Raw genomic sequence first — 26,882 nt, forward strand, 5'->3', positions numbered from 1 at the left:
ACCAACAGAATCTACGAAAATCACCGCATGCTGCATTCCACCATTAGATATGAAACTGGTTCTTAGTCACCCCTCTATAGCAAGTAGGACAGTTTTCCAGTGAGAGCACACTTCCACGACCACAAGCGATGTTCACTCTCCAATTTGCATATCTTGGAAGCAAAGTAATGCATGCTGGACGAATCATGGAGGATATAAGAAGGAGACTAGCAAGAAAAAGGGAGCGATACACGCCAAAAACATGTAAACATCAAAGGTAGGACTTAATCGCCGCCTCCGCAGCAAAGATCACTGAAGCAATCTTGGGCTGTGTCGCTCGACTAGGAGGTAGCCACTACAAAACGAAATCCTCCGCAATCTCTGACCGATTGAGGGTATGTGATATTGTTGATTGTGACCTGTCGTTTGGATAGGGACGTCAAGCCCGGCGATCCCTTCATAGTCATCATGATATGTACGTAAGACAAAACTCACACAGACTGAAGTGAGATGGGCTCTGTACGCGGACTAAGACTGTGCTCTCTGTTAAGGCAACTGAACCTGCCCCACTGGGTCTCCTAACCAACGATGATACACAATTCTTTCTTTCTTTTCTTTACAGTTTAGTTAGAGAAAATACGTCTACAGCAGGTACTGCACAGAATTATGTCATGAACTGTGGAAAAACAAGATAAAAAGGTAATCGAAGCGTTTGAGACGTGGTGTTCCAGAAGGCTGGTGATAGTTTTGTACACTGATGAGAAAAGAAACGAGGCGGTTCACCTCAGGATCGCCACGGAGATACACGTGTGTGGAACGTCAGCTTGAAGCAGAGTCAGGTTGGTACGACACGTGTTAACACATAAGGGACTTTCACTTTGTTAGACGGAGATGTAGGGTGCAAAATTATGGCCGAAGGCAGAGATAGGAATGTATACAAAATATTAATAAGGACGTAGGTTGCGCTACTGTAAACTTTAGAGACTGACACAGGAGACGATGTGGAGGAGGGCCGGATCAAAACATTCGGAAGAGTGAGACCCAAAAGAAGAGAAGAAAAAATCTGTAAGAAACAACCAGCACTCCTGTTCACCTTACTAGTAAAATCTCAGATGACACATGGTGAAGGTCTTCACATAGAGACCTCATGGGGATATGACCCATTGTCCTCCCGAAAGTATATCAGTGTCCAAACGATACCCTACCTCTCTGAGCACTTCAAGCTAGCAACAGGCTAAATGCTGCTGCCTGTGATTTATCACAAAATAATACTTTTACGCGTAAGAAGTTTCGCGGTAGTTGTTCATAGAGGAAAGTTATTCACAGAGTAAAATATGTAGTAAGTTATTATTATTGTTATTATTATTATTATTTTTCTTTTGATCAAGTTCTCCTCCTACTTTCACCGCAAGACAACCTCGGTTAATGTACGTGATGGTCAGTGTTCAAGTGAGTAGCATCGTGGGAGAGCTTTTGGAAGTCTGAAAGCTGCTTAAAAACATGACTTTCGTTGTTAATTATTTCTAAAGTAACTGAGTTCGGCTCATGCTGTACAGTTGGGGTTGTTTGGGGAAGGAGAACAGACAGCGAGGTCATCAGTCTCATTGGATTATGGAAGGACGGGGAAGGAAGTCGGCCGTGCCCTTTCAAAGGAACCATCCCGGCATTTGCCTGGAGAGATTTAGGGAAATCACGGAAAACCTAAATCAGGATGGCCGGACGCGGGAATGAACCGTCGTCTTCCCGAATGTGAGTCCAGAGTCTAACCACTGCGCCACCTCGCTCGGTCATGCTACACAACGCACGACATTGATGTTAAACAGTTTATCCTACTCCCATTCTCTTTGGCAAAACTTTCGACTCGTTGTTCCCAGCACTGTGTTAGGAAAACGTTGCTATACATTTTTATTAATGTCCTCCCTAAAACAGAAAACTACAGAGCATCGGCTAGGCTTACTGTGTTGAGTATGGTCGAGAGACGACAGATTAAATTAGTAATAATCGATATAACAAATAATCTCTGCTTCAACGGAATCGCTGGTACAGAACTTTCGGGAAAGACTGGATTCGAAACCAGGACAGAGCAGTCAGAGAGCTGAGGCACAGGACTTTCGGGCTAGACTGGATTTGAAACCAGGACAGGGCAGTCAGAGAGCTGAAGTACTGAACCATACTGGATTTCAGAAAGTACTTTTTTTCTCAGTGTTTGTATTTAAAATACGAAATTCTCTGATGATGAAGCTGGCACAAGTTTAATTATCCCATCGGACTCTTATACTGCAAAGAGTGTCGATTAACGAGCAGGTTCGCCCGAAGTGTTTACCGTGCTGGGGCCGGTCTCTAAGACGGGCGGCCGCGCAGCAGAACGCTAATTGAATGCTGCGAGCGGCAAATATTTACGCACGGCCGGCCCGCCGAGGCGCTTCGCGTCGCGCGGCCGCCGTATCGACTCGCGGGCGCTCGACCTCGGGGTCCGTCCGCGGCGGCAGGTGTCGGCCGGACACTGACGTCACTGGGCGTGCCTGTTCCCCATTGGCCGACCGCTCGCGGCCGCCCCGCCCCCGCGCAGGCCACGCCCCGGGGTCGAAGCCCGGACCGGAGCCGGCGAGCCTCGCCAGCGCCGCACTGCGGCCGCCCGGCGAACCCGCGAGCTCGCCGCCCACCTGGCCATATAGCGACTAGGCCGGCGCGGCCTTACCTTGCGCCGAGGAAACTGACTTCCAGCGGTTCGGAATTACGTGCTGTCAACAACAAACTGGCATTGTCTTAGAATTACGAAGAAAAATCGAAAATCAGGGCAAGCTGCCGCAGTTCCTCGAAAATACAATTTTTTTTCTGAAGGATGAGGTAAATACTCTTGAGAGAGCGGTACAAAATAAATGTTTGCGTAATTAAAATACATTGTTAAAGATTACTGATAAATTGTCAGTCTGTTCTTTCAGGATATTTGGTGCTATATAGCGTACAATATTCACTTCATGTCGTCATGAGCATTTCCATATTTTATTGCCTTTCGTATTCAGTTCACGTATAGGGATCGAGCGAGAATCTAATCCGAGTTTCAATTCTTCCTTGTAAGGAGACCAGGACTGCGTTGGAGGTCAACATCCAATACTAAAAACGGGGTTCTTATCAATTAAAGAACAAATTATAAGTAACCTGCCTCGGTAGCTGCGGTGTCAGCGCGGCAGTTTGCTACTCGAAGGGACCCAGTTTCGATTTCCGACCAGTTTGTCGATTCTCAGCGCTCGGGAGCGGAGTGTTGTGTTGCCAGGATCTCCGGATCGTCATAACTGAGACGAATATCTCGTGGATGGCGTCACATGACCAGTTTAAGCCTATGTAACTTCCTAGCAGGGTACGGTTTCGCCCTAATGAAACTTCTGTATTGTCTTAACGCACTGTCGAATTGTCTTTCCATTGTTCAGATGGCTGTACGGGCACATACCGAAAGCCAATAAACTACAAGGAAGCTGTATTAACGCTATAAGGAAACATCGTTTCCTTTCACTTTCCTCTTTTTAATTCTCTTTGGATGTGGTATTTATTGTGATCTCAAAAAGAAGCTACACTGTTTGGACTTTACGTTACCTTTACACTGATTAGCAAAAATAGTGATAATACACGTGTTCCACTGTTAATGATTTGACCTACTGGGGGCTGGAATCTTAAAAGTCGATATCCGGGTCAATAGACGGGGAACACAGTTCGTCTGTCACGTATGTGTGAGGAAATCGTTTGTAACCTTACTGAAGGACACATCCCAGCATTCACTTGATGTAACGAAATCATAGAATGACTTAGTAGAGACTTGAACATCGTTCCTCTCTAAAGTAAGTTAAGTACCTTACTCACTCTGTCCCTAAGGCTTGCCGGTCGGAGTGGCCGAGCGGTTCTAGGCGCTACAGTCTGAGACCGCGCGACCGCTACGGTCGCAAGTTCGAATCCTGCCTCGGGCATGGCTGTGTGTGATGTCTTTAGATTAGTTAGGTTTAAGTAGTTCTGAGTTCTAGGGGACTGATGACCTCAGCAGTTAAGTCTCATAGTGCTCAGAGCCATTTGAACCAGCCCTAAGACTTAGTTCCTCTTCGTAACTTGTTATTGTAATTGTCAGACTTTACATCGCCTAACACTCATTTATTCAGCAATTTGAGGTGACGGGCACTTTCTAGTCAGAGAATAACAAAAGAATTTCGTAATGTTAGACCAGCGTAGGACAGTATTCTGCACTGGGTAACCCGAAACAATTTATGCCCTGTACAAAAAGGAAAGTCCAGGGCTCATGGTTTCGTCCAGGATGAGATGATTAGAGGTGTAAAAGAAAGTAATCGTCTGAGGCCTTTTGCAAGGAGCCACCTTCAAATTTAGGGAGACAACGCAAAATCTAAAACTGGATGTCAGGACAGGGATTTGAACCACAGTAATCCTGAAAGGGATTCCATTGTCTTAGGGCTGCGTGCCACATCCATCGGTCCCGAAGCACAGACGTGCTCGTTTAAATGAAGTGTCTCCCGCATTTAGCGGTATCTAAGTTCTTCGTGGCGCCCAATCACTCTGCGACACAAGTTTCGAAGAGCCGTTCGGCTCCGGAGGGAGATTTCCAGCTGGCGGAATCTCGGGCCGTTAAGGTCGCAGTCGAAGTGTTTCGCGCAGCCTTCCCGACTTGCGGGTCAAGTGGGCGGCGGTGGCAACATCTTTCTCGGATCTTTATGGGCGACTAAAAACGTCTCGCCGCTTTAAAGGGAGTGCACAACTTGGCGGAGAGCGGCAGTTGCCACATACTCCCGCAGATCGTGGAGGCAGATCTGCCTATCTGCCTAGAGAGGAGCGTGGCGGAGGGGGGGGGGGGGGGGGGGAGGCGACACCGGTACGGCGCCCGACGAGATGCAGGAGCGCGGCAACTTTTTAAAGTGGCTCTCCCCGCCGCCCCGCCGAGCCGGCCACTTAAAACAACTTTCCCGCTGCGACCTGGCGCCGGCCGAAGCGGAATACGAATGTTTAATGAAGTCCGCGCTTTAATTGAGGGACTAGCGGCTTCTGAGACGGTCGAAGTGCGGGGGAGGGGAGCGAGAGGGTTGTTGCCGGAACGAAAGAGTTGTGTAACTATCCAGAGTAGAGGTGACCGACCCCTGCGCCGGAAGATGACTAATAATTGCGACATTAAGTGTCCGCGCCGGGCGCAGAGTTTGTGGGACAGGTCGGGCGACCAGCAAGTTCGGCAGCCGCCGGTTCGCCCGGTAAACCAATTTCGCTGAAAATCGATAGGACGCTCAAACTCTTCGTCGTAGTACCGAGCAGCCGAGGAGACCCAGTTGCCGAGTTCCAAGTTCTTCAGGGTCGTCGGCAGCGGAAGTTAACTGCGGGGTGGGAGGGGCGCCCGAGTACTACAACGGCCCACGCCGTCGACGACCGTGTCCTTGGGACCATTCATGTGCCTGCCACACCTGTTCTAGCACACGCCGAAAGTACACTTGTTGCTGATCTGCTAACAGCTGTAAATAAAACTGACACCAGCCACAGGAGAATGTAAGTAGGCTGTTAAGGTTTTTATGTTAGTAACGCCACGTTGCGTTCTATATGAAAATCACTGACTGTGCTGTGTGAAGGCTGTGGTTGGTTTGCATTGTTGGAGTAATATTCGCCATTGTAGTGTTGGGCAGTTGGCTGTTAACAGCGCGTAGCGTTGTGCAGTTGGAGGTGAGCCGCCAGCAGTGGTGGATGTGGGGAGAGATATGGCGGAGTTTTGAGAGCGGATGATCTGGACGTGTGTCCATCAGAGACAGTGAATTTGTAAGAGTGGGTGTGTCCATCAGAGACAGTAAATTTGTAAGACTAGATGTCATGAACTGATATATAACTTTTGAACACTATTAAGGTAAATACATTGTTTGTTCTTTATCAAAATCTTTCATTTGCTAACTATGCCTATCAGTAGTTAGTGACTTCAGTAGTTAGAATCTTTTATTTAGCTGGCAGTATTGGCGGTCGCTGTATTGCAGTAGTTCGAGTAGTGAAGATTTTTGTGAGGTAAGTAATTCATGAAAGGTATAGGTTATTGTTAGTCAGGGCCATTCTTTTGTAGGGATTACTAAAAGTCAGACTGCATTGCGCTAAAAATATTGTGTGTCAGTTTAGTGATGATCAGAATAAGTAAAGAGAGAAATGTCTGAGTACGTACAGTTTTGCTCAGCTATTTGAAAATCAAATAACGTAAGGGGTTTACCAGCACAGTAATTCACTAATTTTTCTAAGGGGACGTTTCAAGAAGTACGAGAACTGGGATGATTGCGTAAAATGTAACCCTGAGATAATCACGGTTTGCTGTAGACGATAATGAACCCCATGACGCTGAATCTATTTCGGAAATTTAAAAAAAGGAAAAAAAAGTGGCCGTACGACATTATTGGTGGGGAGACCCCGTCTTGAGCTGCTCGGTCACGTGGTGCTAGTCTATGTGCTTGAAGTCACTTCGGCGCCTTGCGCGTCGATGAAGAGATGAGCACAACGTAAAAACGTAGTTCCCCAGCGAAGAAAAACTCCGACCTGGTCCGGAATCGAACCTAGGACTCCGCAATTTAGAACCAGTAAAGCTACTTTTTTGTTTTAATTAGTCTGTGTTTTTTCTTCGCCTTTGTTTGGCATGTCGTGGTGTATCTCGCAGTCTGAAGATGAGAACTTTACATTAAAAAAAAATTCATTTTTTGTTTTTTATTTTTTTGCACAGAGGCCAGCCGACTGACCAAAAAACCTGAGTTGCCGCGCAAGCTAACCATCATGGAAGGAAGGCTCTAAATCTGTGTCACATGACGCTTGTAGTTTTTCTGCAAGTTTAGCAATATCGTCAGGTGAACTGTTCTTAGGGTTACTGAAAACTCTGAAGGAGTCCAACAGTGTTCTAAAGCTCCCCTTCCTCCTCACTAATTCGGCGTACAAGTTGGCCAGCACTGGCAGAAATGTTTCGACTCTAAATTTTTCCCTTCCGCTCAGAAAAGCTTTTTAAGAATCCGCTTCTTCGTCATCATGACGTTTGCGTTTTCGTGATCTTTCATAGGTGCATTGATAGTCTATGTCAGTCATAGTCTCCATCGATTTATTTTCATAATAATCGAACATGCAACGAATAGATGCAGTAAATTCTGCAAGTCATTCATATAATTCGTGTACTATTTTAGTAACAATATTTACACTTTGTAATTTCATATTTACACTATTAAATCTCTGGAATATGTTCTTCCAAACTGTGATCATGAATACTGTTTGTAGTCTGCTGAGTAGATTCAATGAAGCTGAAGCCTCATTTCGCGCAAGTGGTTTTTCAAATGTGTTGTTGGCAATATGTCTGAGGAAATTGATACCGTCCTCCCAGTTTTCATACAGCCTTACACACACTTCCTCTCTGCCTGACCAGCGTGTTTTTGATGAACCTTTTACCGTTTTGCTTCCTGGTTTCATGAAAAAAAGAAGCTTATCCCAGCGCTGTGTAGAAGCAGAGAAAAAATTATCAAGGTTTTGCACTACAATGAAAAATGAAAAGGCTTCCCAACAACAGCTTGCAACAGTAGTACCGACTAAATTCAAAGAATGTTCTGCACAAGGCACATAATGCGCTTTCGATTCTTTAATGCGTGCCTGCAAACCAGTGTAGGTTCCTGACATATTGCTTGCGTTGTCATATGACTGGCCTCTACAGTCAGTAGTAATATCAATGGAATTTGTAGACAGGACTTTTAGTACGGCCTCAGTTATGATTTCGGACTTGTGTCCCGGATTTGGTAAAAACAGAAGGAAATGTTCAACAGGTTCACCATTCACGTTCAGTATCTCAGTATGAATGATAATTGATCAATACGTGAAATGTCCGCATTAGTGGCGGTGGTGGTTAGTGTTTAACGTCCCGTCGACAACGAGGCCATTAGAGACGGAGCTCATGCTCGGGTTAGGGAAGGACTGGGAAGGAAATCGGCCGTGCCCTTTCAAAGGAACCATCCCGGCATTTGCCTGAAGCGATTTAGGGAAATCACGGAAAACCTAAATCAGGATGGCTGGAGACGGGATTGAACCGTCGTCCTCCCGAATGCGAGTCCAGTGTGCTAACCACTTGTTCTCAGTAGAATCTACTATTGTACAGAAATATTTGGCTTGTTTTATGTCACTTACGATAATTCTTTTTATTTGTTCAGAAAGAAGGTATAATAGTTCATTACAGATTGTTGAAGAAAGATAACTTGTATGCCCGTGCCCTGGATTTCCATATCGCTCAATGTGTTCTGGGAGAAAAGAATCAAACTCGGCTATAAGTTCAAGAGACATAATAAATTGACAGTATGTAACGAATGGAATCTTTCAACGTGCCCACGTAGGGGAAGTTCACGACTTGTGTAAGCTTCTTCATTACTGCAAACACTCTTTTCAACACACTGCGCCAGTACATTTTTTCTGTCTCAACATATGACTCGAAATGGTTATCAATTGCTCCACGTGACTTTTTTCTTGTTAAGAGTGATAACTCACAATTTTTGTGTTCAAGTGAATTCTCATGATGAGATAAAATATTAAAAATATTTTTCCGATCTGCAATACCATTTGTAGCAATCGCGGCCTTACCTCCGAGCAATTTACATGCTGCACAAAAAACAGCAGCGGTGCTACAGGAGTATACTAGAAAATCACGCAAAGTTGATTAACCATTTAAAAGTTTACAGTAAAATAAATTTTTGTTCAAATATGTGGTTTTACCGCCTATTGATCTTCTTGAATTAGAAAAATCACCGTTAAAATTTTCATTAACGCCACATTGAAAGAGAATGTCGATTGTTCATTCATTGACACACCATTCTGAAGGATCATCACTAGCGAGAATATTTCTTTTTGTAATGTCTAACTGGACTCCTAGTTTTTCGTGAAACTCGAAATCAGGAACAATTTGCTTTTCTTCATTTTTAACTTTTGTTTCGTCTGTATTTACTTCTTTTACAACAGCTGCAGTGTCACAAATATCATCCGTATTACTTGAACTCGAAATCGAACCAGCAACATTTTTTTGCGAAAAATTTATCTACTGTGCCAAGCGTTTTTAGAACGTTCGCTTCTCGTTCTCGCCTTTCTTTTCATAATTTCTGGAATGTCATCCACCTTAATTTTGCACGTTTGCTTTTTTCGCTACTATTCATGTTAAGGCACTTATAAAATTATAATCAACAGTCAAAATAAAAGAAAAAAATTGGTAAAAGGAAAGAACGAAAGACTATCAAATGGCTCTGAGCACTATGGGACTTGACATCTATGGTCATCAGTCCCCTAGAACTTAGAGCTACTTAAACCTAACTAACCTAAGGACATCATACACATCCATGCCCGAGGCAGGATTCGAACCTGCGACCGTAGCAGTCGCGCGGCTCCGGACCGAGCGCCTAGAACCGCTAGACCACCGCGGCCGGCGAAAGACTATCCAGTTCCAATCGTACTACACCGTACATGAGCATAAAGAAAACGGGACAGTCTCTTTTTTGGCTTCTCTTTCCAGCGTCGCCGGAATTTTGTCTGGGACGCAAATGTGTTCTGAATATGCTTGAAACTGGCTTTCTAATTTAAAAAGCAAATAATTTTTGCAATATCTTGCAGTGAGGTGTGCTGGATCGACTCTTATCACACTTATTCTTATAACATTTTAGCGGTTTCTGTGGACAGAGATGACAGACCACAAAGTTTAAGTAGTCTTGTTGGGAGTTGATGTGGTGAGTTGTCATTTGTGTGAACACTGCTGTTATGTCTAGACGCCAATGCACCATTTATTCCAACAAAATAAAAAATAACCTTTCCTGAAAGAAAGCTTAGTTAAGGAGTTTAATATAAAATTTGCAATGCCACGTACTGTTCGACTGCACAGAGTGGGAAGTTTGATATCGTGCAAGCTGCAGCACAGCAAATGAGACCAACGTAAGTTGGTTTCTTCTTCTTTTTTCGCCAAATAAGTAACAAAGTAAATAAATAAATAAAGAATTTAAACTGTTATTTCACACATTATTCGGTATTCTGCTTGTGTTCTTTTCGTATAAACAAGTGATTAAAAATGTAAAACATTCCCAGTATCAACATGTTTTGTTAAACGGGTGTCATTAAATCAAAGCTCAGATATTAAAGACCACGGAGCTTTCACATTAATTACAGTAATGGAGGGTTGTCTTGATACTTCCCCGTAATTTAAGTAGGGTCGGGTTTTACATACTGAGGCCCACACATGTTACAGTATCTTAAAAACTGCTGATTAGTTTATCACAGCTCTTCAGGGGTCCCTGTATTTTCCCGGGGAAAATATGGTACGGTAAAGTAGAAGCCGACAACATTCTCGGAATTATAACGTTTCAAACATTGTGTTGTAGATTGCCGTTCTGACAGCTTACTTCAAAATATTTTGAACAATCATGAAGATGATACCAGACAGAAATCCAATGTTAAATTTACATTTAGTCACCAAGTAAACTACGTATATTTCCAAGCGTATTGTCGAATTTCGTTCTCAAGGCTTATTTAACTAGCAAGTTGTTTAACAATATTAAAAAATTTTGTCGTTTGTAAGCGAAGTTGTTTTAAAACCTAAAAGGTTAAAATGAGTATAGAGCAAAAAATGCCGTCCCCCTCAGTGTGCCGCCCCTAGGCCCGTGCCTAAATCCACCACTGGTTTCTTCCATATGAAGAAGAACAACTCTGCAAATAATCCATGCTGAGTTTGTGGTGTCACCGCCAGACACCACACTTGCTAGGTGGTAGCCTTTAAATCGGCCGCGGTCTGCTAGTATACGTCGGACCCGCGTGTCGCCACTGTCAGTGATTGCAGACCGAGCGCCGCCACACGGCAGATCTAGAGACTTCCTAGCACTCGCCCCAGTTGTACAGCCGACTTTGCTAGGAAAGGTTCACTGATAAATACGCTCTCATTTGCCGAGACGATAGTTAGCATAGCCTTCAGCTACGTCATTTACTACGACCTAGCAAGGCGCCATTACCAGCTTATATTGAGATTGTAAAACATGTACCGTCAAGAGCGATGTACACCAATTATGGATTAAAGTTAAGTATTCCAAGAACTTCGTACTTTATTTGCAATTCTCAAGACATTGTCCTGTTCCAGACCTCACGCCAGTCTGCGTGAGCTTAAACGCGTGCCTTTCGGCTACCTCCGAGTGGCTTGGCTGTCTTGCCAAGTCACTACAGAGTTAGTGTACGGAAACAATGTACCATGATATCAGAGCGTGCTTCGGTGGCGTAGACGTTTTTATTGTAGTCCAATAAGCGTGAATAACGAAGAACGAAGAGGCACATCATCTCTCTGAAGAGCCGACAATCGGAAAATACGTGAAGGCCGTGGTGCTCTAAGAACGGCGTACCACAGTAGCGGAAAAAAAGGAAAATCAGTCACGGGTCATACTCCAGTATCCCGCACGACATTTTGAACATGACAAACGTTGCTGTCCACCCCGGTTCAGAAAGCACGCCGAAAAAGGTATCAGCCGAAATGTAAAACTACTGTAAACTGCCGAAGACTATCACAAGTAAGAAATAGGACTATTGGTATTTTTAAAAACATCGGGGTCAGATATATCGATAGTTAGAAAGAAATATCACTATCGGCCCTCGATGTATCGAAAAGTGTAGATATTATCGACAGAAAAAATGTCTACGTACTAGCCTGTAAAAATATAGGCTACACATTGTAAATATGCTGCCTGTTTTAGAACTGCATATTTAAGTATTGATTTGTTGTTAGATTCTTTCTAGAATAGAAAGATAGCAGCCTGCCTATCACCAATTAGTGCAAGAACTGAAAGGAAACGATGCATGTTCACGCTTGGCGATATCCACTTTGCTAACAATGGTAACTGTTTGTAGGTGGCACAATAAAAGGTGTCCGTTGGCTCTGTCGTTCGGTTTCATCGCATATCGGATCTGCACAGAACGCTTCAAGTCGATTTCCCCGTTTCTTCATTTCTGCAAACACCAACAACGTGGCAGTTATAGTGCCAAAATTAAGCGGTGAAGTTAAACGATGCTGTTTCTGTTGGTAGCGCCCAGCGCCGATTACGTCAGCATTTCCCCTCCCACGTCACCGCCCAAAAACCAGTCTTGCCGTTTAGATTTTTGTTCGTTTTCAACAACTTGTTTTTGAAGATTGCCTATGTGAAGAAATATCACACTAGTTGCGTAAAAAATTGTGTTTTCGCGCAACTATTGTTCTGTTTCTTCACATCGAAATTCTTATTGTTTCATTCATACTGCCCCCCTCCCGTCCTCCTCCAGTTGCAATCGGATTTCTTTTTGTGCCATCTGCACTTGCCTCATGCAGTCAAACAGAAAGACTGGACGTCATGAAAGCTCAAAAACTAGTAAGACCCTTTCAGACAGTAAAAGAAAAATTATCTTCTACTACAATTTTAACAAACAGTTTGAAATATTTAACGAAAATTGCGAAAAAAAATATATAATAAATATATCGGCACTCGTTATTGCCCTTTCGATATCGATATTGCCATTTAGATGTCGATAAACTGGATTGTCGTGCCAGTAAATATCGCCGATATATATATATCGATACCTTCTGGGAGAAACTGTGATACATCAATGTTCTATCAACAGCCCTACTTCTGAGTTGAGTACTGTAGTTTTCCTAATAGCTTTGGTCAGTTAAAGTCTACCCATATTATCTGTAGGTTAGGTTCGCTGCATACCTTAATAAAACCAGCCCTTTCATTACATATGCGCCAGTGTCAGTCTAGAAATTGATTGAAGATATGTAAGCGGCCACGTAACCTATGGAACATTTTGTTCTACATAGTTTTCCTCCTGTCTGTTACACAAAAAAAATTGTCATATGTCGGTAGAATACGCAATTTCCTAAAAAAAGTTAAAAAACGCAAAACGAAAATATACGTAACATCGCTTTAGTATCTCGTTAAACTTACATAAGACGTGTTTTTGTTATTGATAAAAGAACTTTCACTTTTATCAGTAATAACAGGAAACACTTTCCTTTGACTGTGATGAAGAACGTTGTACCGAGTGCAAAATATACGGGGTGGTCCATTGATAGTGACCGGGCCAAATATCTGCATCGCGGTGTAGCTTGCTCGCCAGGTTTCGAGAGGGTGCGTTTCTGGATGAGGTATCGAATATATTGGTTCCCCCTACTTATACCTCCTGAGGAGATCACGAATGTAAAATTAGAGAGATTCGAGCGCGCACGGAGGCTTTCAGACAGTCGTTCTTCCCGCGAACCATACGCGACTGGAACAGAAAAGGGTGGTAATGACAGTGGCACATAAAGTGCCCTCCGCCACACACCGTTGGGTGGCTTGCCGAGTATAAATGTAGATGTAGAAATAAGCAAAGAACGAAACTCGTCTAGCTTGAAGGAGGGAAAAAGATGGCGCTGTGGTTGGCCCGCTAGATGGTACTACCATAGGTCAAACGGGTGGCAACTGCGTTTTTTTAAATAGGAAACCCCATTTTTTATTACATATTCGTGTAGTACGTAAAGAAATATGAATGTTTTAGTTGGACCACTTTTTTCGCTTTGTAGTATGACACTGTAATAGTCACAACCGTACAAGTACGTGGTATCACGTAACATTCCGCCAGTGCGGACGGTATTTGCTTCGTGATACATTACCCGTGTTAAAATGGATCGTTTACCAAGTGCGGAAAAGGTCGATATCGTGTTGATGTATGACTATTGTGATCAAAATGCCCAACGAGCGGTCACGATCAATGGACCACCCCGTATATAATATTTGGGCGTGTGTACTTACATGAAAAGTAATTGCATTGATTACAAAGAATCGCAGAAGTTTACGCAATCAACTAATTTTTATTACTTATGAAATGCAGTTTATATTCTGTAAGGGTATAAAATACACAATGGACTAATACTGAATAAAATGCGATCTAATTATGTGCGAAACAAACAACCAAACAAACGAGAAAACAATCAGAAATCATCGGCTCCCAGCTTCTCTGTTACACGTTAATTTATGTTTCTTTCCCTCCCAATACTACCGATAATCTTACCATTAACTTCGTCATTGATGTTCTACACCAAAACTACCGAACCGTAGCACCGGTAGAGCGCAACTATAATTGTAGCTTTGTCAGCCCTTTACCAGTCTAATCACCGTGGACGAGTTGTTCGGATGTCGCTGCGACCCCAAGACAGAAGAACAAAGCAAGCAGTGGACTCGTGTAGATTCGCAACCATCGAAAATGAGGGAGACACTACAATCATCGGAGAAAGTTATGGTGATTGTTTCGATATGTCGCAAGGCTAAAAAAATATGCTCGTAATGGGCAAAGAGTCTTAGGCGCATACAACATCCTCTGACGAGGCAGAGACTGGCTGTCAAGACGAAGCGCTACGGAAAATTGTGTTCCACGATTACGCTCCAGTTGCACAGCTACAGACATATTCCACAAGCCACTACAAGGTGAAGAGTGAACGGTACGCTGTTCTATTGGTAGTTATTTCCTTTCCCGATCCACTCGCAAACGTAGCAAGGGAGAAAGGCTATCTACATGCTTCCGTGCCTGCCTCGATTAAGCCAGTCTTCGAGAGGCATATTAGGCTGGTGCATAAGTTCATAGCGCTTTTGTCTGCAAGCTGGTATTTCGGTTCAAATGGCTCTGAGCCATTTGAGCCCTAGAACTCAGAACAACTTAAACCAAACTAACCTAAGGACATCACACACATGCATGCCCGAAGCAGGATTCAAACCTGCGACCGTAGCGGTCGCGCGGTTCCAGACTGAAGCGCCTAGAACCGCTCGGCCACCCCGGCCGGCGAGCTGGTATTTCGGTTTCTATGAGTTTCTTAATCGGCTGTCGTATTTCATTTGTAGTTCAATGTTGGTATTTGTGTTTATATATTGTTATTTTGTCATTGGACGATAGTGAGTGGAGGCGTGAACACTATAAAATGGAATGCCAGTTGAAGAAATCGGAATGTTTCCGACATACTCTTATGTTTCGGTTCAACTGAGGAGTAACAGCAGCTGAGGCAGCCAGAAACATTTGTACCGTGTATGGGGATAAAAGCGTTAGACAGAGACCATTCAAAGATAAGGGAAATTAGAGCCCGTACTGAGGCGTTCAGACAGTCCTTTTTTCCTCGCGCGATCCTCGAGTGGAACAGAGGGAGAGGGAGCGGGGAAATATGACTTTGGCGCGAATTGTGCCCTCCGCCACACACCGCTTGGTGGCTAGCGGAGTATGTACGTAGATATGTAGACAGAGCACCTGAAGAAAATGATTTTCTCGTTTTAGGGAGGATCGTTACGACATCAGTCACTCTCCACGTTCAGGAAGACCTTGGGAGTTTGATGAAGATCGCTTAAACGCATTAATCCACAATGATCCATGAATGTGTTCTCGAGGACTGGCAGATGTAATGAGCTGTTATCATTTCACTATCATGTGACACTTGCATCCTATGGGGAAGATTCAAAAATCGGGTGTATGGGTACCGCAAGCTCTAAGCCAAAATCATAAAAATCAGCGGGTGGCCATATGTTCATCTTGCTTGCTCGTCATCAGCTGGCTCGTGAACAACACCGTCCATTCCCTGTTTTGTATCGTTATTGTTGACGACAAATGGTGTCTTCACGTTGACATGAGGAAACGAAAGGAACAGTTGAGCCCAATGAAAGCAGCAACTTCCGTACAAAGACCTGCGCCCATCCATAAAAGATAATGTTATGGGTCTAATGGAACAGCGACAGTGTTATGTACTATGAATTGCTTTCCCGATGTGTAACCATCAAGATTTCTTGCGGATGTAGTCCAGGAACAACGACCAGGCAGATTGCGTGAAGAGATGCTACTCCATGATAATGCTCGCCAGCTTTATACTAGACTGACAGAAAGCTCTATACAGCAGTTGGGCTGGGAAGTCATTCCAAACCAACCTTATTCATCTTATCTTTGGCCCTCAATCTTCACGTTTTCCGCTCTCTGAAAAACAACCCTCAAAGAACCTCCTTTCCGGATGAGGATATGCTCCGAACATAGCTCTACGCGTTATTCGCCTTAAAACCACGCGACTTCTACAGTTGTGGAAACGAAAAGGCATCCCAGCGTTGGCACAGTGTCGTAAGTAGTGAGGAATATATTATTGATGACTACAATCTCTGTTATTTGTATCCGTTGCGTTCAATAAAATTATGGAAAAACTCTACGAACTTATGCACCAACCTAATGCGTTGGAGGCACTAGGATCGTTCTCTAGTCTGTCACAAATGCCAGTTCTCTAACCTTCCTCAACAGTGCTCTCCGATAAAGACGCCTTCTTTCCTTCTGCAATTCCCATCTGAGTTTACGGAGCATTACTGTAATATTGGCGTGTTCACCGAATTTACCGGTACAGAACTGCTTCCCTATCTTCATATAATCTGACGTGTTGTGGATCCAAAATCGTACTGAAGAATAGTTCACAAAACTCTCCTCTACGTGGTCTCCTTTATAGACGAGCTACACTCTCCTAGAGTTTCCAATTACACCATTTACCTTTCCTGCAACCAACCTTACTTGCTCATTCCACTTACTGTCGCTTTCAACCGACACATAACTGTGCAAGCATTACACCACTAATACTTTATTCACACGTTAAAGGACAGTTTTTCCTCCTCGTCTCCGTTAACTTATACTTTACCACACTCATAGCAAGCTGTCATTCATTACGTCACATAGAAATCCTGTGCAAGTCATTCAAAGATGAGACTTTAATACACACTACAGCGTCATCAATAAAACAACAGATGATTGCTGTTCACCCTACTCGTCAGACCGTCGTTATGTACAAAGAACGAGAGCAGTCCTACGATATTTCCACGGGATTCTCCCGTCTGTATTCCTGTATCTGATGAACGTTCATCGCACAGAAAAGGCAGATGGGATATAACACCAACTGAATTTACTTTTTTCGGCTGCCCTCCATTTGAGACACATGGTACACATACAATGAGGTGGCAAAAGTCATGCGATACCTCCTAATATCATGTCAGATGTGCTTTTGCCCGCCGTTAAGCCGCAACTCGACGTGCCATGGACTCAACAAATTGGAAGTCCCCTGCAGAAATACTGAGCCATGCAGCATCTATAGCCGTCCATAATTGCGAAAGGGTTGCTGGTGTAGGACTTTGTGCATGAGCTGACCTCTAGTTACTTTCAGTCGGGTAATTTGGGTGGACAAATTATTCGCTCGAATTATCCAAAATGTTCTTCAAACCAGTCAAGAACAGTTGTGGCCCAGTGACATGGTGCATCGGCGTTTGGGAAAATGAAGTCCATGAATGACTCTAAATGGTATCCAAGTAGACGAACATAACCACCTGCAGTCAGTGATCCGTTCATTTGGGCCAGAGGGCCCAATCTCTTCCATTTAAACACAGCTCGCAGTATTATGGAGCCACCACCAAATTGTACAGTGCGTTGTAGAGATTTTGGGTCCTCCGCTTTGTGTAGTCTGCACCACACACGAACCCTACCATAAGCTCACCAGCAGAAATCGGGACTTATCTGAACATTTCACAATTTTCCAGTCGTCTTGAGTCCAGCTGATATTTTCACGAGCCCAAGGGGGCCTCTGCAGGCAATGTCGTGCTGTTGCAAGGGCACTCGCGTCGGTCGTCTGCTGCCATTGCCCATTATACCAGATTTCGCCGCACTGTACTAACAGCTAAGTTCGCCGTATGTCCTAGATGACATCAACAGTAATAGCACCGTCATACTTCACTGGCAAACCCCAGAATTATCTCACTGTGTACGACTCTTTATTTACGACGAAATGATGTATACTGTATTAAAAAAGAAATTCTGTCTTCTAGGAACCCCGGGCATTTCTGAATGCAAAGAGCATGGTAAATATCATTAACCCACAGGAATTGTATTTGGCTGATTTAACCTCCTGGCGACTGCGTTTTGTGTACAGGGACAATCCGACGCCGACCTCCATTGTTAAAAAAGAGAAAGAAAGAAAGTATGGGGAACCTCGCCTTAAGGGGAAGAAAATACTCGAAGAAAGTTAGGGCTCTGTTAAATGACAAGGAAGAGCTGAGTGTGGAGGGGGAGGTAATTTAGCGGGGCCAGAGCTGTGCGGGCCGCGGGTGACCGGTTTTTGCGGCGGGCGTTCCCTTCTTTCTGCCGGCTGCCGGCCGCCTGTCATAGGCAGCGGCAGCGGCAGCGGCGCAGATCAATCGCCTGGGAGCCGGCAGCTGCGACGCGGCCCGCGACTCGGGGGCTTTGGAGGCGGGGGCGGCGGTGGTGGGCGGCGTGGGCGGACGCCCGCACCAGCACCCGCACCCGTTGCTCCAGAGGGCGTCCAAGAAGTGCACGGTGCGCTCAGTAAACGCTGCCTCCGCAGCTGAGGCCAGTAACATGAGGAATCAGTTTACGGTTCGAGTATTGCGGGTATAAGAAACAGCGCTGGTATTTTTACATTTATCAGTTTCCTAATTATACTTAATTCTGCGAATTGGTCAGTCATCATGCTTTCGACAAGCTTAATTTCGTCCTGTATTTCTGTTTCGTGCTAAAAATCCGAAATCAGTCTCAATTTACATTTATGGTTGTAGTCTCAATAATCTCGTAATGTTGCAGCTACACACAGCGAAAAAAAACTTTAGGCGCTGGGTTTTCACAGCAACATTCCGTCCTGCTAGTGTTTTCGGTTCTAAATAGTCTGAAAGTATAGCGATTTAGCAACACCGCAATCTCAAATGCGACAAGTATCTACATTCAAGTCACCAGAATCTGGATTTAAATGTAGTACATTAGGTGGTGCGAAACAGTGCAATTGAATGATATAGCCGACCAGATTGGCCCTCGGTTCTAGGCGCTACAGTCTGGAACCGCGCGACCGCTTTGGCCGCAGGTTCGAATCCTGCCTCGGGCATGGATGTGTGTGCTGTCCTTAGGTTAGTTAGGTTTAAGTAGTTCTAAGTTCTAGGGGACTGATGACCTATGCTGTTAAGTCCCATAGTGCCCAGAGCCATTTGAACCATTTTTAAATGATATAGTTTTGTGATGCTTGCAACTGTAGGGACATAACCAGCAGATTTTGGAATTTGTTAATAGACGTTAAGAGAATTAAGAGTTTAACAAAAGGAAAATCGACGAACACAACTTTATTTTCCCTTAACTTGCTGAGAAGCCATCGTTCCCTGGGTATGCGTTATTTTATTCCAACTTTATGTTAGCCCATTTTCTCCTTCCCTTCTCCCCATTTCCTTCCCTCTCGCTGTCTGTCAATTTCTCTGCCCTTCTCCCTGTCAATCAGCTCCTACCCCCTAGTTCTGTCGCCGGCCGGTGTGGCCGTGCGGTTAAAGGCGCTTCAGTCTGGAACCGCGTGCCCGCTACGGTCGCAGGTTCGAATCCTGCCTCGGGCATGGCTGTGTGTGATGTCCTTAGGTTAGATAGGTTTAATTAGTTCTAAGTTCTAGGCGACTGATGACCTCAGAAGTTAAATCGCATAGTGCTGAGAGCCAACCCTAGTTCTGTCATCTGCTCCTCCCGCTGTACATTACCTCTTCCCCTCCCCCCCCCCCCCCGCTACTTCTCTTTGTCCTTCTAAGTTCGACACACCTGCTCTAAGTCAATCTCTTCCTCATCCACTGTGTCTCAATCTGCTGCTCCTCCATTCTCAGTCAATATCTTCCTGTCATTTTTCCCTGTCCATCTGTTTCTCCACCCTCTCTCTACTCATCTACTCCTCTCTCCTGTCATCTCCTCCTTCCCCTCTCTCTGTCCATCACCTCCTTCCCCACGTGTCGTCTCCTCTTCCCCCATGAGGTGCACCACACTCCCTCAAAAGTAGTCTCCTCCTCTTCCCCCTCTCTGTCCTTCTCTCCCTCTCTCTGTCAACTCCTCATCCCCTTGTCACTGTCCATCATCTTGTCCCCACTCCTTCTGAACCTCTCCCCCTTCCCATCTCTCCCTTTCCATCTCATCCTCCTCGCTTTTCTCTCTCCATTTCCTCCTAACTTTCCCTCTGTCCACTTCCTCCTCCACCTACCTGTGTCCATCTCCTCCACCACCCTCCATGTCCTCCTTCTCCTCCTCACCTTCTCTCTCCAAGTTGTCTACTCCACTCCAGTAGCAAGCTGATGGTTCTTAACTCCAAAGTTTTTCTTCCCAGATAGCTTGTAAGATGTATACCAAGTTTAGCTTGAATCGATCCAGGGATATAGGAGGAGATTTTGCCTGCGTCTTTGCCACGGTACCCAAATATTACATATAGTTCACATATATTTAACGTATTTCGCACGTATTTGAACACATATTTCACCTGAATTTGTAGCGAATTTCATGCTGCTGTTTCGTTTTAACACAGGACAATGTTTATGACATCACATCCTCTGAAGAATGTATCGTACAAAGATATAATTTTGCAGCAAATTTAGTAGTATATTTGGACACAGTCTCCCAAATGTGATGCGAGTAGTATCAGAAGTAAATACACAATAAATTAAAACCTCATGGATGATGCCGTAGATTTCACGTATGTCAGAGTTTATGACGTCAAATCTCCTGGTCTACGTGTCGTACTTTGACATAACATGGCATGCACGTTGAGTGGCATCTATGAAAACACTTTGGAAATTTTGTGGTGAATGGGTCTGAGGCGACGGTTTTATTGTGTGAAGAGCGAAAATACGGTAAGCGATAAACTCTTCCATTCTTCCTTCTGTGGGGGTTGTCAGCGAGAAAAAGTTTCGTGAAAATTTTGTTGCAAGTTTCTAGGTACTCTTGTTCTCATATACTGGATGAATAAATTTTGAATAAATTTCGTGGACTACACGTTCGTTTCACCTACACCCACACCCCTATGATAGGTAGATGATTCTTACCACCACAGCGATCCTTTCCAGACAGTAGCTTATACATGCACCAATTTTAGTTGAGATAGAACGAGTGAGTCAGGCGAAGATGTCAAACATGTATACATAAATAAATCTAGTTTTATACAACATTTGAATTTGGAGGAAAAGGACGAATTGACGGAGGAAGCACTGTTGACAGTGAACCGGAAATGATGAATGAGAGAAGTGCGTGGTAAGAAAACAGAGTGAATGCTGAAAGACATAGCTTGTCGTTAAGACTGGCAAAGTATTTCGATAACTAAATATCTCTAACGCGGCAAGCAATTACAGAAAATTTAAAGCTACTTGAAACTTCAGTTTCTCTCAGTGTATAAAATGTTCAAACAACTCGAATTCAGCCCTGTGACGTCTTTTACAACCACTGATATTTCGACAGGTGAACACCTGCTATTTTTGGAGTAGGCTCCCTCGTTGGATTTATACCCTAAAAACAGCCGAGTGTTCACTTGTCTACATATCGGCCTTTGTGGAAGACAACACCCATCTGAATTCCCGCAAGCTGTCTGAACAATCACAAGCCAGACGCTGAAAATACCGCAACAGTTGTAATGTTCTTTTATTTGGAACACGACCGGTTTCGGGCTATTAAACAGCCATTTTCGGGTGTTATAACTTCCTACTGTGACCCCGAGCGCTGCGGTGGACGAGTAAAGGACACGGTTCCAATGTTCAAATGTGTATGAATTCCTAAGGGACCAAACTGCTGAGATCATCGGTCCCTAGACTTACGCACTACTGATACTAACTTATGCTAAGAACAACACACACACACATGCCCGAGGGAGGACACGAAACTCCGTGGAGAGGGGCCGCGCAGTCCGTGACATGGCCGCTCAAACCCCGAGGCCACTCCGCACGGCTGTCAATGGTTCGTCTTCGGGATTGTGAGACTCTACCTTGACCAGGAAGGTCGTCGATCTCTTCCAAATCGAGAACATTCGGAGCATAACGGGCAGGACCCTCCAACCAGCTCGGGGATTTTGACGCTCTAAAGCGCCATTTGGACAGAATTTGGCACGATATCACTCAGGAAGACACCCAACAATTCAGTAAGTCAGTGCCAAGCCGAGTAAGTGCTTCCATAGCGGCTAGAAATGAATCAGACTCTTATTGCTTTCGTCAGCTTGTGAAGCTTTTTATCGTGAACACATCATTTGAATACATCAGTTTCTTGAAATTGTAATCATTCGTTTGCCTGCTCATGTACGTGGCGTCTATCGATTTGCGTCCGTTGGGTTGATTATGATGCGGCTTTGTTTTTCTTAGAGTGTATGACAGCCATTGTGTACACTTGTTGGTATTTTAAATGCGTTCCACGGCACGGTCAAATTGCATAACACAGTTAAATTCACAGCGAAATGATCCTGTAACTCACACTTTGAAACTTTCACATGTTATAAAACGATGTTCACGCATTTGTCTTAAAATTCAGTTTCATTGTAATCTAGAGAGGTCAATTCCGAGTGTGGCATCGCTCCTTACTGCTTGTAACAAATATTTCGCCAACAAATATTTTAACAACACTACGTGCATATCCTATCAACTGCAGTGCTTCTGTCACTCAGCACCGGAAGGATATGACACGCATGACACACATTAGTGACGTCATTGTTGAAGAATAAACGTAATAAAAGAGAGTCCAAGTCGGTCACCGTAATTCAGTGTGTGATGCTGCTTTAGTTTGTGAGGTTACACATGTTCACCCCAAATTTACAAAGGGGTAAGATAGAACAAGTCATTTGTAAATCTGATGTAAGAACCTGTACTCTCTGGGTAAGTGATGGTTACCCGTTAATCTTAAGAAGAAAAAGATTGCGCGTACACTATGACATACAGATTGGCAATTTATTCCACACGAGTACATAGCCCAGCAACAACAACTCATTCCACGGCACTGAGGCATTTTGTTCTACATCCGTTTGTGACTGGGAGTGTGCTTAAATTTGCCTCGGGAACTGTCTTAGGATACATAAATGAAAATATTTTCTAATTTTGAATTTCATGGTCTAGTGGTTAGCGGTGTTGACTCAAGTTCTCAGCGTCCTGGCTCCAATTCCCCGCCGGATCGTAGATTTTCTTCGCCCTGGGACTAGGTGTTTTTTTTTTTTTTTATTCTCGTTATTTCATTTCATTTCATCTTCATCGACGCTCGTGTCACTGAAATGGTGGGATCTCCAAGACCAGTATCGTGTTATCTTCATTTCACTTTGTTCAGTTTGATCAGATATTTCGTGCATAGCGAACATCCACCTACAGTGCTTCTGGCATTTCTATCTGTGATTGCCATTTTTTCCTCTTTGTGACAGTCTAACGCAGTGGTTCCCAACAGCAGGGGTCCTCGAGCTATGCCAGAGGGGTCCGCAAGATGCTATTATAATAACAAATAAATTAAATATATTTCGTACGATAACAGATTTTTTGTTTTGGCCGCTCAAGGTTTTTTCAATAATGAATATGTCAATGTTTTTTCTAAATACCAAAAATAGAAAAGACTCTTAATTTGGCTTTTTTAGGTACTTGATACTGTGATATGTCAAGGTACCACAGTGAGGGGGTTCAAGGTACCTCGATGAGGGGGTCCTCGAGAAAATTTTGTCGGGAAACCCTGGTCTAACGGGGTCAGTAATCAGGGTCAGGTGCTAGCAGGCTGAAGGCGTGATGAAGTGAAAGAAGGAAAGGGGAAGGATGAAGGAGTGATAGCGAACGCCCCCTCTCTGAACATCAGGGGAGTTCTCTACTTTCTGCAGGTTTTTTCACTTCACAATGATTCCGCTGGTTTAATTTTTTTAGGAGCATACCTAATGATGTGTCTACAGCCACAATTAAAATATTTAATTTCACATGATGAATTTCAGAATTTAAGAACCTTTCAGAAACGTATCGTATCTCATTCTATAGTCAGATTGGAAAGGGTATACAGTTCATTATGTGGAGACATATAAACTGTCTCAAAATACAGTAGAACAACGTACATCATTATAGTTCAAAGTGTAGATGCATTATGTTACTTAGATCATCTAATTGAGGCCATAAGCAGAATTACCTGCAAATGAGATTTAAAATCTTGAAACAGATTATGCGAATGGAAACACCCAGCAGACATTATGGAAAGACAATTTATATATTCCTTCGCTCCTTCTTACCAACCTTCAACCGTTTGTGTACTGCATATGTACGTTGAAAATTAACGACGCCATTGGAAGCAAAGTTTTGACATAAATTGAGCCTTATGCCTGGCGGGCTGAAACTCTCTACGTCTTTTGTTTCTAGTTGCCTTTCGGCAGTAACTGGAGAACCTGTTGGGCTACACGGGCATTCTATGCGTAGTAATTTTCGTCTCACCTCCAGTGTTTTATGGGACCCAATATGTAATTACATATCACGCCATCAGAAGTTCGTATAGACAGATTAATAAATATACGAGCCATTTGACTTCGAAAGAGTGTCATAAGTTGTGCTTCTCCAACACAATATGAAGGGCCAAATCAATATGCAATATTCCCACACATAATCATGAAGTAAGACACATACAACGGAGGTGAAGCTGGACACGCAATTTTGGTGCTGTAAGGGGCCCATGACTAAAGAATTTGTTGCTAGCGCACTCGAGCAGATGTAATATCGATGGATTGCTCACGCGCTGCCTGCGATATGTAAGCTGTAAGTAAATCTCAGACCAGAGAGCAGTGTTGTCTACAGTAGGAATTGTGTAGCAGTAGTACTAGTAGTAGCGAGCAGTCGTGTGTATCGAGTTGACTGGGCCGGTCGTGGGGGAGCGATGGCGGAGCCTGAGCGATATAATGTAATGTAAAAGCAGCCTCGCGCATATGTAGTATTGTTATATCAAGTCCCATGTAAATGTTTTAAAAAATCCCTTAATAATAATCTTTCTCATAAAAAGTAACTTTTGACGATCATTCATTTCAATTTAAAGAATTTACTAATTTCTCCAATCCTTGGTCATCCCGATTATTGAAAAGAAAAATCAGTTGTTTCCTTTTATACATGACAACTCTATCGGCCAGCGTTGCACTCGGCTGTGCCAGAAAAATTTCTTATAGGAGCAGATATACATGCGTTATCCGGCGACCTCATTGAGGTAAGAATTTTCAGTTTTTTCAGAATGATCTTTCAGGGCCATGACGCAGCACTACTGACGTCCAAAATTTACCAGTTTAAATTCACAGTCAATTGTTGAAAGGTTATAAGTGAGCCACAATTTTTTATTGAGAGATTAGTCACATTTTTTAATATTGATATGTTACGCAATTTACTGTTTGGAGGTTACACTAAATGTCAATGTTATAATTATATTTTTTACTGTTGGGAGGTTATTATACATATTAATTTTTTACGGGGAGTTAAAATCCTATGCAAGCCTTTTCACCTCAGCCTCATTACTGCAGCATATATCCGTTTGAAGCAGCTCACACCGTCCAGGCCTTGGTCTCCATCTACATTTATTTTGCCCATATCTTGATCAATATCGCCAGTGGAACAGCGCGGTGCCGAAACATGTAGTTTAGTTTATTAAATAAACCATCGGATCTACACTAAAATGTTGTTACACATTACGTCTTTCTCAATGAGATTTGCCCGCAAATGAAATCGCACTTTCAAATATCGACAACTAAAAGAGTTGTTATTACAAAAAAGAACGCCAACGCTGTTGGAGACACTCTACATGATCGTCAACGAGTGGAATCCTTACACATTCCGAAAGCCAATCTCCCAACCGCAGATTTCCGTTGTTGAACTATTTTTTCACCACGGCCTTCCCCCAGGGACGCTAAAACTGGTGAATGTGAGGCGATTAGTTGAGCTATTTAGAGCGGTGTTCGGCACTCTGTTGCAACTGGTTCGCTGTTATTTCTGACGCATTGAAGCTCTTGTATGCACAGTTGCTGAAGCGCAGTCATGTTCCATATCATAAAATTTTGTTAAATATGTTGTAGGCCAGCAACAACTTCATAAAACCTCGATTTTTTACTCTCATTTCGACTGAGCACTATAACCTCCCCACAAAAAAATAATATGTATAATAACCTCCCAACAGTAAAAAATATAATTATGACATTGACATTTAGTGTAACCTCCCAACAGTAAAAAAAATGGTTCAAATGGCTCTGAGCACTATGGGACTTAACATCTCTGGTCATCAGTCCCCTAGAAGTTAGAACTATTTAAACCTAACTAACCTAAGGACAGCACACAACACCCATCCATCACGAGGCAGAGAAAATCCCTGACCCCGCCGGGAATCGAACCCGGGAACCCGGGCGTGGGAAGCGAGAACGCTACCGCACGACCACGAGATGCGGGCCCCAACAGTTAATTGCGTAACCTATCAATACTAAAAAATGTGACTAATCTCTCAATAAAAAATTGTGGCTCACTTATAACCTTTCAACAATTGACTGTGAATTTAAACTGGTAAATTTTGGACGTCAGTAGTGCTGCGTCATGGCCCTGAAAGATCATTCTGAAAAAATTGAAAATTCTTACCTCAATAAGGTCGCCGGATAACGCATGTATATCTGCTCCTATAAGAAATTATTGTGGCACAGCCGAGTGCAACGCTGGCCGATAGATTTGTCATGTATAAAAGGAAACAACTGATTTTTCTTTTCAATAATCGGGATGACCAAGGATTGGAGAAATTAGTAAATTCTTTAAATTGAAATGAATGATCGTCAAAAGTTACTTTTTATGAGAAAGATTATTATTAAGGGATTTTTTAAAACATTTACATGGGACTTGATATAACAGTACTACATATGCGCGAGACTGCTTTTACATTACATTATATCGCTCAGGCTCCGCCATCGCTCCCCCACGACCGGCCCAGTCAACTCGATACACACGACTGCTCGCTACTACTAGTACTACTGCTACACAATTCCTAATGCATACAACACTGCTCTCTGGTCTGAGATTCTCTTACAGCTTACATATCGCAGGCAGCGCGTGAGCAATCCATCG

The sequence above is a fragment of the Schistocerca piceifrons genome, chromosome 1, assembly GCF_021461385.2.
Source record: "Schistocerca piceifrons isolate TAMUIC-IGC-003096 chromosome 1, iqSchPice1.1, whole genome shotgun sequence".
Classification (NCBI taxonomy): domain Eukaryota; kingdom Metazoa; phylum Arthropoda; class Insecta; order Orthoptera; family Acrididae; genus Schistocerca; species Schistocerca piceifrons.